The 12277-nt window shown below is 39.4% G+C and overlaps 1 pseudogene; it reads right to left on the bottom strand.

Moving 5' to 3' along the window:
• Positions 1 to 577: 577 nt before the first annotated feature.
• Positions 578 to 10604, bottom strand: LOC132254865 (agamous-like MADS-box protein AGL80; annotated as a pseudogene).
• Between the last annotated feature and the right edge of the window lie 1673 nt (positions 10605 to 12277).

Raw genomic sequence — 12277 nt, 5'->3', positions numbered from 1 at the left:
CAATTCATTTTGAACCCACAAAGCCTTCCTTTTTCTTTTTAAAACCTGTCGTATCTCTTTTTTAATCCATCTCTCTATTTTATATCTCGTTAAACCTTTTGAGCTGTCATTTTTTTTTTTTCGTTTTTTCTCTTTCATTTGCATCTTTTGAACTGCGTCTTCTTTTATCTCATTTTAACTATTATTAATGATGGCAAGATAGGGAAAAAACTATTGATTATTTTATTTCTTTATGGTAACCTTTTAGGATAAATTTCATTTAAACAACTCAGGACCTAGAATTATTTCTAACTGTAATTAATGTGTGCTCCATTTCTCTTTCAAAGAGAGAATATTGGTGCAAAATAATTATAATAACAGTAATATATGTATGAAACCTAATTTGCAGTCTAGCTACCAATAGTTAGCAATAAGATGGACAAAAATGAACCCGTAGGGCCTTATTCATATTATTTTAGAGTGTTTCAATTAGACAGATAGGTCAAATATGAATTATTGAAACAAGAGAAGAAGCTCTCCATGGTTGGCCCATGCCTGCCTGTTTGACTCGCCACCTGAAACCACAGCCAAGAAAGTTTCAGAGAATGTAGGGATTGCGCCAGAAATCGCAAACGTCATAGTCCAGTGGATCTCCCAATGCAATGCCCATGTTTTCATTTTGGTTTTGTTCCGTAAGTATCGGATTGTTTAGAGCGTCAATGGCAAGATCGAAACTTGTCTACGCAACAGCGGCATTGGTACCACCAACAGCAGCATCACCAACACAAATAACAGAAAGAGGAACACCCAAGGCAGAACCAACATGAGAAACAACATCAATACTAGTAAAAGCACCCACAGTAGGAATATCTCCAATACTAGTGTTGTTGGTGCTAAAAATTTCTTGAACAACAGTCTTCTTCTCACCATGCGATCTCTTTCACCTGCCACACAAGGTTTACCCGGTGTTACCCCAGGATAACCTCCTCCGATGGTTAAGTCAATTGGGTTTTTTTTTTCAAAGTAAAGAGTAATTTTTCTTTTGGTCCCTTTTTTTGTTGCCTCTACCGTATGGCCTAGCCAGTTGCATACATATATCCTTCACCTACCTATAAGCGTGGAAATTTTGGGGGCAATTTCTTTGTCACTTCAAGCAGTTACAACCCTAACGGTCCCCACTACTCCTTGTGGACAGCTCTCCCACGTTCTACTTGGTCACTTTTATTGTTGGGCCATTCAAGCTGGACAAGTTTTAACCCTGGCCCAAGCTGGTCAGGCTTTACCCTTGGCCCAAGTTCTCCCAACTCAAAGGATAGTGTTAGATAGGCTCATTACTCCTATTTATGGGGGTACCCACAATTGCCCCCAATTTTCTGTTGACCTTGGCATGAGGTCAAAAGAAAATTTCCTTTCATTTTAGGCAAGAACACATTTTCCCTTATTTTGTGGACTTTCTAACTTTTTGCATTGGATGCATATATCGATACACCCATTAGCCGCCTTTGGGGGTTTCTCTTGCCCCCTTGTGGTGACACATGTATGATTTTTCAAATTCCAAAAGTTAAGATATACTTCCCTTTGGTGTCTCAATAGCACCGTTACCATACCATGATATTTTTGCTTTTTCCTCTTCCACTTGTTCTTTCTTCTTCTATTTGTATCAAACAGCTAATCCTGGGTTATCGACATTCAGGTAAGAAAAACCCATCTTTTTATCATCTTCATATGCAAGTTTTGGTTTTTCTATATTCTTCCCGTTCACATTCTCGTTTCCCTGGATAAGGGGTTTTCTTTTTTACTTGGGCCTCCAATTTTTACACAAAAGGGTACTCAGAGACTCCTCCTTAGGGTTTCCTTCTCTCATACTTTACCTACTAGCAACGCAACTCCTTACAAAATGTCGAAGCAATCTAAAGGGTTCTGCGAAAAGAAAAAGACCCCAAAAGGGTTCCTTTTTAGATACTACAACTCACACTTTAGTCCATATTGTGGATGATTTTTCCATTGATGAGTTCAGAAGGGATTTTAATATTCTTGCTAATATTGATATCCAACTGCTGCGAAGCACAACACCTCTAACAACTGATACACACAGAAAACACACCATGTGTTTTACTAGGGAGTAATTCCATGTCGGACTACATTTACCTTTGCCTTTGTTAGTGAGGCAGTTCCTACATTATACTCAAATTATGTCATCCTTTGATCATCCGAACTCAATTCGAATCCTCATAGGTTGCTATATTTTAAATCAGTTGTTCAACCTCGAGTTGTCTTTAATTGAGATTCTATTCATTTACACCATTAAGTTGAACAAGTGGGGGAAATTCCTCTTTTCTACTTGCAGACGATAGTTACAACTGGTGATGAATTTTTTGGATTCTCAGAAAGGTTGGGTAGCCGAGCACGTGATCATTTCCAAGGATTGGGAATTCTCAACTCCAGATCCCTACGGTCTTTATCCTTTGAATCACACTTTAAAACTCCCTAGTAAGTACCTTAATATAATTTATTCAATACATAGCCTTGGCTTCTTCATTTTTTCATTTTTTTTTTTTAGATTTCACTAGTTCTACTTTCAGACAGGTGAAAATTGCCAAGGATGCTAAGTAGAATGGGTGGAAAAACCGTCTCGAGAGTGGTTCACTAAACTGTTCAATATTAACTTCAAGCAAAGAAGTTTTTATCTTCTACTTATCGAGAATAATCCTCAAAATGTGCCCTTGAACTTGAACCCTTTTATCCTTCAATTTTTTCTTAAGATTGCTCCCAATGACTTAATTCCCAGGGTGCACTTTGTTCCAAAGGACTTTAAGGTTTTCCAATGTACTAAACATTACCATATTCATGTGCAAGGGGGTCGCGGCTGTTAGAGATTTGAAGCATCGACTTCAATCTGCCAATAAAAAGTTTGAGGCTGCCAACAAACTTGGGTAGTATGTTGTTGAATCTGTGGCCAAGCAGGGGAACCTTAAGGTAGAGTTGGCTTTAGCTAAGTCGTGCTTAGCTGAACTTGAAAATTCCAATAAAGCCCTTTAGGCTTCAATTCAAACTCTTTAGACTGAGTGTAGTGACTTAAAGGAGGATCAGAAAAGGAAGGTGGAGGAGATAGAATGGCTCCACCTTCAAGTCAACAAGTCCCAATTCGCCCTCAAAGCCTAGCACACGAAGCTAACTACCAAGTATACTCAACAAGTAGAAAAAATATATTGGTAAGTGTACAAGCGCTGCAAACAAGAGCATGCTATCACTAAAGACTTCAATATTGACGAAGACTTTGTCACTGAAGATGAAGGTACTATCCTTGAAACTTTGTCTCTGGCATTGGTAAGGCCAACAAGAGAGCAAGGACAACTGATACAGACAAGAATGAAGCCAATCTTGTTGGTGTGTCAGCTCTTTCAGATGTTTCTTTGCAAAAAGAAATTGTCTCCTATTCAGATGAGGTTTCTCCTTTATGCCATGCCAACAATGTGCGTTTTCTTGCTATAGTGACAAGCAATCAGGACCATCCAGTGAACACTCTGGGAAGAACTGAAGATCTAGAACCTCTACCGACCAGTTTGGACCCTATTACACATATTGACGATCCAGGAGAATGACTGAAGTCTTAGTTTCTTTCTTTTTTTTTTGTAAAAACTTAGTAGTTACATTGGTTTTTGATCTTGGCAGGTTTTATTCCCTTTTTTTGCATTTGTTTAAGAGTTTATAGGATCTTTCCCTGACAATAGGCCTTTTGAGCCCTTCTTTTTTTCACCCCTACTTTATTCGGGGATTATTTGGAACTTTTTGCTTCCAACAATTTACTTTTGCCCCTACTTTGTTTGGGGTTTAGTTGGAACTCTTTATTTCCAACAATTACTTTTGTCTATACTTTGTTTGGGGTTTTTATGATTTTGCATTTATCCTTTAATGCATTTTGTTAGTGCACTTATATCATTTTCTTAATCAGAGGACTTTTATTCATGGAAAATACCTTTTCAAGTTTGAAATATTCCAAGGACGATGTAAATGTTCCCTGGTCAGTTTTTCTAGGTAGTAGGCTCCCCCATGGCCTACTTTTATTACACGATAAGGTCTTTCCCAATTGGGTTGTAATTTACTATGTCTAGGGTAAGGCATATTTTCAAACATTTTTCTTAATACTAAATCCCCGATTTGCAGTTGTCGCAGTTTTGACTGCTTATTATAATATGTTATAGCTTGATGGTAATAAGCTTCCATTCAGATTAGAGCTACTTCCATTAACTTATCTGCCCAATCCAGATTAGCTTCAGTCTTTTGATTGCTTGCTGGTTCCTAGGTTGTTCACAATGTTGGCATTCCTACTTCAGTTAGAATGACAACCTCCATGTTGTAAGCTATGGAGAAAGGAGTCTCCCTAGTTAGACATCGTCTCGTGGTTTGATATGCCCACAATACCTTGGGTAACTTTTCCACCTAGCGTCCCCCTGCTCCTTGAAGCCTTTTCTTCAATGCATTAAGCAAGGACTTGTTTGTTGCTTCTACTTGCTCGTTAGCCTATGGGTAACGAGGTGACAAGTATAGATTCCTAATTCCCTACTCAACACAAAATTTCCTATAATTTGAGCTATCAAATTGTGGCTCATTATTAGAGACTATTATTTGTGGTATCCCAAAACGATAAATGATGTTCTTCCATAAAACAATCTCGTTATGTCCTTATATTTTATTATCGCAAAAGCCTCTACCTCGACCCATTTAGTAAAATAATCAGTTACCACTAGCAAAAACTTCTTTTGAGCTGGGACTACTGGAAAAGGCCCCATTATATCTATTCCCCATTGGGCAAAGGGTCAAGGGCTAACCAAGGGAGTAAGGGACTTCAAAGGTAGTCGGAGATTGTGTGCATATCGTTGGCAGTTGTCACATGTTCACACTAACTCCTGGGCATCCTTATGCATAGTGGGCCAGTAGTACCCTTGTGAGCAGGCTTGATGAACAGGTGTCCGACCGCCCAGGTGATTCCCGCTCACTTCTTTATGCAATTCTGAGACATATTATGCTTCATTTGGGTCCAAACACCGTAAATATGGTCCACTGCAGGATCTTCTATATAATTGATCTTCAATCATGCTATACCTTGCAAAATTAATCTTGAGTTGATGTGCTTGAAGCTCATCTTGTAGGAGTTCCCCTATTTCTAGGTACTTAATGATTGGTTCCATCCAACTTCCTTGGGCATCATACACTTGACTCACTTGCTCCTTTTCTAGAATGGATGGGTTGTATTGGTAATAAACATGCAAAGTTATTGGTTTACGTAACAGCTAAGGAAGCTACTACCCCGGCTAATGCATCTGCTCGAACATTCTCCTCCTTAGTGATCTGAGTCATTTTCCACTCACTAAATTTTTTAAGCTGATTTTTCACTTTCTTAAGATATCTTACCATTCTTACATACCTTTCTTCATACCCACCTTGCACTTGGTTTACCACTAGTTGTGAGTCACTCCGTATATTGAGGTGGCTTGCTTGGACTAATAGTGCCAGGCTAATACCAATAAGGAGGGCTTCATACCCAGCTTCATTGTTTGAAGAATGGAAGCCCAATCGAACTGCCTAAGTGTTCTCTTATGGGGGATTACATGACACTTCATCAACATAATAGATCCACCACTCCATTGCCTTTTGGTTTGAGCGATCTTCATAATCAGGCCACTTAGCAATAAAATCTACCAAGACTTTCCCCTTGAGTGATAGGTGGGGCAAGTACCACAAACCAAATTCACTCAACTCCACAACCCATTTTACTAGTCATTTGGATAACTCAGGCATGTGCAATATAGCCTGAAAAGAAACATTGGTTAAGACATTGACTTGGTGTGCTCAAAAGTAAGGGCGCAACTTCTTCAAGGCCACTCATAGTGTCAGCGCTGCCTTCTCTAGCAAAGTGTAGCTTTGCTCGGCCGGGAACATTGTCTTACTAACATAATAAACTGGTAATTGACTTCCATCAAGACCTAACTTAAACAAGACTGCACTAACTACTAACTTTGATGTTGCTAGGTACATATATAGTGGATCTCCCAGTTGAGGACTTTTTAAGATCGATGGTGAAATCAAATAACTTTTTATAGCTAAGAATGCTTCTTCACACTCAGCTATCCATTCAAAGGTCTTGGCTTTCTTTATCACATTAAAAAAAGGCTTCAAGCAGTCAATGCATCGAGAAATAAAATGGGCTATGGCAGCCATATTTCCCATCAAGCACTGTACTTCCTTTTTATTACGGGAAGAAGGTAATTCTTATGCTGCCTTTATTTGTGCAAGATCTATTTCAATTCCTCGTTCTGTGACCAAGAAGCCTAAAAACTTACCAACAGATACACCAAAGGCACACTTAGTAGGATTTAATTGCATCCCAAAGTGTTGCAGTAGGTCAAAAGCTTGGTATAAATCTGCATAGTGATCTTCTCATCTCTTACTTTTTACAAGTATATCATCTATATAAACTTCTGCTGTTTTGCCTAGCATTGGATAAAATATCTTCGTTATAAGTCGCTGATAAGTGGCTTTTGCATTTTTAAGGCAAAAGACATAACATTATAATAAAAAGTCCTAAAAGAAGTTATGAATGTTGTCTTTTCTAAATCAGGAGAGTACATAGGGATCTGGTTATAACCAAAGAAAGCATCCATAAATGACAACATTTTATGCCCCAAAGTGGCATCAACTATTTGATTAATGCGTGGTAAGGGGACTATCTTTTGGGTCTGCCTCATTCAAGTCAATAAAGTTAATACAAACCCTCCATTTGCCTCCATTTTTTGGCATAACCACCACATTAGCTAGCCAGTTTGGTTAGTAGACTTCTTGAATGAATCCCGCATCGAGTAGTTGGGATGTTTCAAGTTGGACTATTTTCTGCCTTTTTGAATTGAGTCTCCTTACTTTTTGACAAACAGGTTTTGACCTCGGGCAGATCCTGAGTTTATGACTAATCACTTTAAGGGATATTTCTGGCATGTTAGAAAGCTCTCAAGCAAAGGTTCTGCCATTCATATCCAACAACTTTACTAGTAACTACCTTTCCTATTTTGTCAGCATAGAATTGACATAGGTAACCTTCTCTAGCCCCTTGTTTTGTACTTATACACAAACGAGTAGGTCAACGATTAGGAAGTCTCACTCACCTCCCTCATTCAATAATTGTTATTTTTGTTAGGGCTCATGGTCAGTGCAGGTATTCTTGATTTTCTCTCCCGTGGGCCTGACATTTGCTTGATAGCACTACCTTGCAGTTAGTTGACTCCCAAACAAATCAACTTGTCCTACTTTGGTAAGGAAGTTGACTTTTTGGTGATAAGTTGATGAAGTAGCTTTCATTTTGTAAATCCATGCTATTCTTAATATCGCATTATAAGGCGAAGGATCCAATACAATTGAAAAATGGACATTCAAGGCTATAGGGTTGGCTTCTACTGGCAATACTATCTCTCCCAAAGACCAGGTTGTCGAGCCATCGAAGACTGTTAGTACTCAGCTTGGGCTTCCCAAAGTAGAAATTGGGATACCCATTTGCTTATACGCCAAGATATGAAGCAAATTAGTTCAGCTAACAGGATCAACTAACACCCGACAGACTTGAAACTCGATAATTTTGAGTGACAAGACAAGGGCATCTTCATGTGGGATCATTACTCGAGTCAAATCCCAAGGGCTAAATGAGAAAATTCCATCTATAGGCTCCATTGTCCCTAGAACAAAGGAGTAATGCTTTATGCCAATCCTTTCTACATCGCTTGCTTCTTGAATCATAATTCGTCAACTACGCTTTGACTCCTAGTGTTGATCAACAGGTCCTCTTTGAATGACGTGAATGATTGGTGGGGTTCCAATTGGTTGAACCATGCCAACAACAGTCTGCTTGCTACTTCTAGTAGCCGACGATTCATTTTTCTTGACATACTGGGAAAGCAAGCTGACTTTCACCATGTCTTCCTCTAGAAAAGGAAGATGTCGACACTTGTCGATGGTATGCCCATGTTCCTTGTGATATTCATAGTGTCGAGTTTGATCTCATTGCGCCAGGTCCCCCCTGAGAAGGAAAGGCCATTTGAAACTGGACAAACCGATCATAATTGGAAGTAACTGTCCATAAGTCAAACTGAGTAGGGTCCACCGCCGGGGTGGTCTTTAGCCCTCGTCATTTCTACGTGGCTTCTTACCTCGTGAGAGGTTCTCGGGGCCCTGACGTTTATTCCCTACATCTTTTCTTAGTTATGAACCCTGACATTTATTCACTTCATCTTTTCTTGGTTATGAACCCTGACATTTATTCCCTGCATCTTTTCTTGGTTATGATGCTTGTGTCAATACCAAGACAAGGCTAGTTGCAGCTTGTAAATCTTCTTCCAACATAGCATACTTATTAGCCCTCCTAAACAAATCATCAATTGTCTTCGACAGCTTCTTAAAGAAAGATTCAAAGAAAGGGGTCCTCAGCCCAATGCTACGCTTAAAGGCTTGTAGTAAAGCATCCATATTGCACATTTCTACCTGAAGCATTACCTAGCCAAACCTATGCATGAACTGGCGCAAAGTCTCACTTTATGTCTTCTTCAGATTCTAAAGCTACTAATATTGAACTTCTACCTTGTTGAGGATAAATAGTGAGCCACAAAGACTTCCAACATTTTCCTAAAGGAATGGATTGAATTAGGGGGAAGTCGGTGGAACCAAGCTAGGGTGGATCCCTAGAGACTTGCTAGGAAAACCTTACAGAGGAGTTCATTATTGTTGATGTCAAGCATCATCATTTTCCAATAATGCATCATATGATCAAATGGATCATATGTAACATCATGCATGACAAACTTGGGAATAGTGTACCCTCTTAGAGATTCACACATCAAAATATGTTGAGCGCATGGTGTTGTCATCATATCATTCAGACGATGAGTAGTGGCTCCAAGAGGCAACTCATTTGGACATTCGTGAGGAAGCCAAACTACTGAAGATAGGGGTCAAGCCATCCTTCCTACGACCTTAACATGTAGCACCCTCATTTGTTGTCAGCTTCCCAGGTTCGAATATAATAGGAGTTGAGGCTCCTACCAAGAGATGATGTCTTCCTCATTGATGCCTTCAATGACTAGCATTCTCGAGATCCTGAAGTCGGATGAGTGGCATCCCCCGTGCGAGTTTAAAGCAATATGGAGAGCTTGACCAAGGGGATCTACATGATCTAAAAGGCTCCACCACATCATTATTATCTTGTTGGCATCAATGATCAAGATTGCTTGCTAATTGATGTAGCACTTGAATGCGAGCATGCTAATCTTTGAGTTGCATCTGCAACAAATCATTCTCTTGCCTTAGCAACTCAATCTGAGCAAGATGGATTCCATTTTTCTTTCTTGCTTCACCTGACGCCTTTTGAATTCTTCACAAAGAGTTTTCATGGAAATTTCCCTTCGAGGAGCTGTTGTATTATCTAAATCCTACAGCTAACTATCTCTCATTGTGAAGCTTCCAACTCCAGACAAAAAAGGGGTCTACTCTCAGTTCAAAGTGAAAATGATACTTCAATGTAGAACCTTCCCACATATGGCACCACTTGTTGGCATTGAAAATTTCTTGAGCAACAGTCTTCTTCTCACCACGTGATCTTTTTCACCTGCCACACAAGGTTCACCCGGTGTTACCCGGAGATAACCTCCTTCGATGATTAAGTCAGTTAGGTTTTTTTTTTCAAATTAAGTAAGAGCAATTTTTCTTTTGGTCCCTTTTTGTTGCCTCTCCCCTGTGGCCTAGCTAGTTACATTATATATATATCCTTTGTCTACTGATAAGCGTGGAGATTTTAGGGGCACTTTCTTTGTCACTTCAAGCAGTTACAGACCTAGGCGCTAACCGTCCCCACTACTCCTCCTAGATACCTCTCTCACATTCTACTTAGCCACCTTTCTTGTTAGGCCATTCAAGCTAGACGAGTTTTAACCCTGGTCCAAGCTGGTCAGGCTTTAACCTTAGCCCAAGCTGGCCCAACTCAGAGGATAGTGTTAGACAGGCCCATTACTCCTATTTATAGGGGTACCCACAAGTATAAGTATTATTAGCACGGCTGCCACTCGCGTCAATTGCTACTTGGGGCCAGGGAATGAGAACCATCCTATTCTTCACTGCCTCCAACTGATTGTCAATGGCCCACGTTAAATCTAGGAGGTCTTTACTCTCTAAACCCTCCAATAGCCTACCACCCAATCACTGGATCCTTAGGTTTTCGATCTCCTTATTTCTGTTCTTCATCTATTGTTTCACCACTTCATCCCTCGCTTTGAATATCTTCTGCCAGGTGAAATTTTCTTAGTTCATGACCTTCTTGGTTTGGTCATTCTCCGGCTAGCTCCTAAACATTGCAATGACTTGTTCGGCCTCAATGAGGGAAGGCCAAACTTGGGGCTCTTGATGGTATGGGTTGTATGTGATTACACACGCATCAACACCGCACAAAATGCTGAGATCTCTTATTTTTTTTCATAAGACCCATCACGCTCTTCTTATATGTGGCCTTACGAGCCGCATTATCCACAATCCACTGAAGCTTAACCTTCATGATATGTCCCAACCTTTCTATATATATACTAGAAATGTGATGGATACCGGCTTAATAGATAACACTGTAAGGGAAAGTTTTGAAGGGGCCTTGGTAGTCATGTTTATGATGATTAGTTGGGCTAATTAAGAAAATGGTTCATTGGTATGATATTTTTCCTTTTTCCACTCTATCACTGGATCCAAACAGATATGTTTTTTAATCTCCTTCACCCATATAATTGCATTAAAACAACCAGGTTAAACGACACCACTGCTGTTGAATTATAAGGTAAGTAAACCCTAAGCCTACAAGGGTTAGAAGGTGGACTGTCAATGCTGTCATAATTTATCCATATTTTAGAGAAATAAAGAGACTTTTTTTTTCCTAAACCTGATGTAAGAAAGGTTTATATGCAATTAAGATTTCTAAAAAGGGTTATTTAATTAAAGGATAGTTGAAAATCTAATTTTAAAATTTAACCCTCAATCATTTTTTGACCTCGTTCGCACGAAAATGTTTTTAATATTTTCTTGTAAATATATTATTTTATTTTAAAATTTACCTGTAAATACTTAAAACGGTAAATGACATTTATGTGAAAAATAAGTTACTTTTCAAATAAAAATATGTAAAAAGTTAAATTCATAAATTTGGGATTATTTCATCTCTTTTAATCAATTAATTCTTCTAAAAAAATGTAAATGCACTACTACAAAAATAATATATGATGTCACTATTTATGGTGTCGCATTTAAAATAATGACACCATTGAACTTAAAATTTATAAAGGTGTAGACCCCCATTTTGGGAGTCATTCTTGCAGCTGATGCTTGACAAGTGTCACCATCTTGCATGGCCACGTGTCACTCCCGGATTAGTCAATATGGGATCAAAATAGTGGAATTGATGGACTAATCAGAGGTTGACACCTGGAGGAGGATATGCAGAGGAGGTACGTTGCTGTGAGAGGGGCGTCTCTTGCAGGGGGTGCTTTTCAGAGTTGGTTAGGAGATATTTTGGATAGCAGGCTGCTTTTGGAGGCTGCCAGCAGGAGGGGAAGGAAGAGAGCTTCAGAGAAGAAAACCTGGGGAGCTTGCTGGTGAGGGGGGAGAGCATTTTTGAGGTGATGAGGAGCGTATGAGAGAGAGAGGGGGGATTTTTGGAGATTGCTGGAGGAGCAGCTTCTTGAGGGGGGATTTCCTTTGGCTTGGAGGTCAAGATAGAGAGGATTCCAAAGAGCTTCTGGGGGAGAGTTTTCTGTAGCATTGTAATTTTGGGACGAGAGGCAGAGAGAGTAGAGAGACATTTTTGAGGGAGAGCTTCAGAGAGAAAACCGGGGAAAGTTTCTGAAGAGAACAAGAAGAGCATTGGGAGTAGCAGGGAGCTGGAGGAGAGCTTAGAGAGAAGAACCAGAGAGCATGGTTTTGATAGAGATTCTAGAGATTTGTTGCTGAAGAGAAGCATTTTCAGGTACTTTCATTGTGGTTCCCTATTGGCTTCTACTGGTATATTTTTCTGTTCTGTTTCTGTTGATTTTGGATGATGTTTATTGATTGGGGGTGGGCATGTTCATGTTGTGCTAATGATTTTCCTGTAGTTTGGTTTGCTCCTGTTTTGATTTCTTCATGAGACATTCTTGTAACCGTGTTCCATCTTTTATTTGATGTTTGTTTGATTTCATCCACCCTGATATGAGCTCATTGATTATTGTATGAAATGAGACTTGTATGAGTT

This window comes from Vitis vinifera, chromosome 2, assembly GCF_030704535.1.
Source record: "Vitis vinifera cultivar Pinot Noir 40024 chromosome 2, ASM3070453v1".
Taxonomy (NCBI): Eukaryota; Viridiplantae; Streptophyta; class Magnoliopsida; order Vitales; family Vitaceae; genus Vitis; species Vitis vinifera.
Note: the sequence above shows the minus strand (reverse complement) of the source record. Positions and strands in the feature narration are given on the sequence as shown.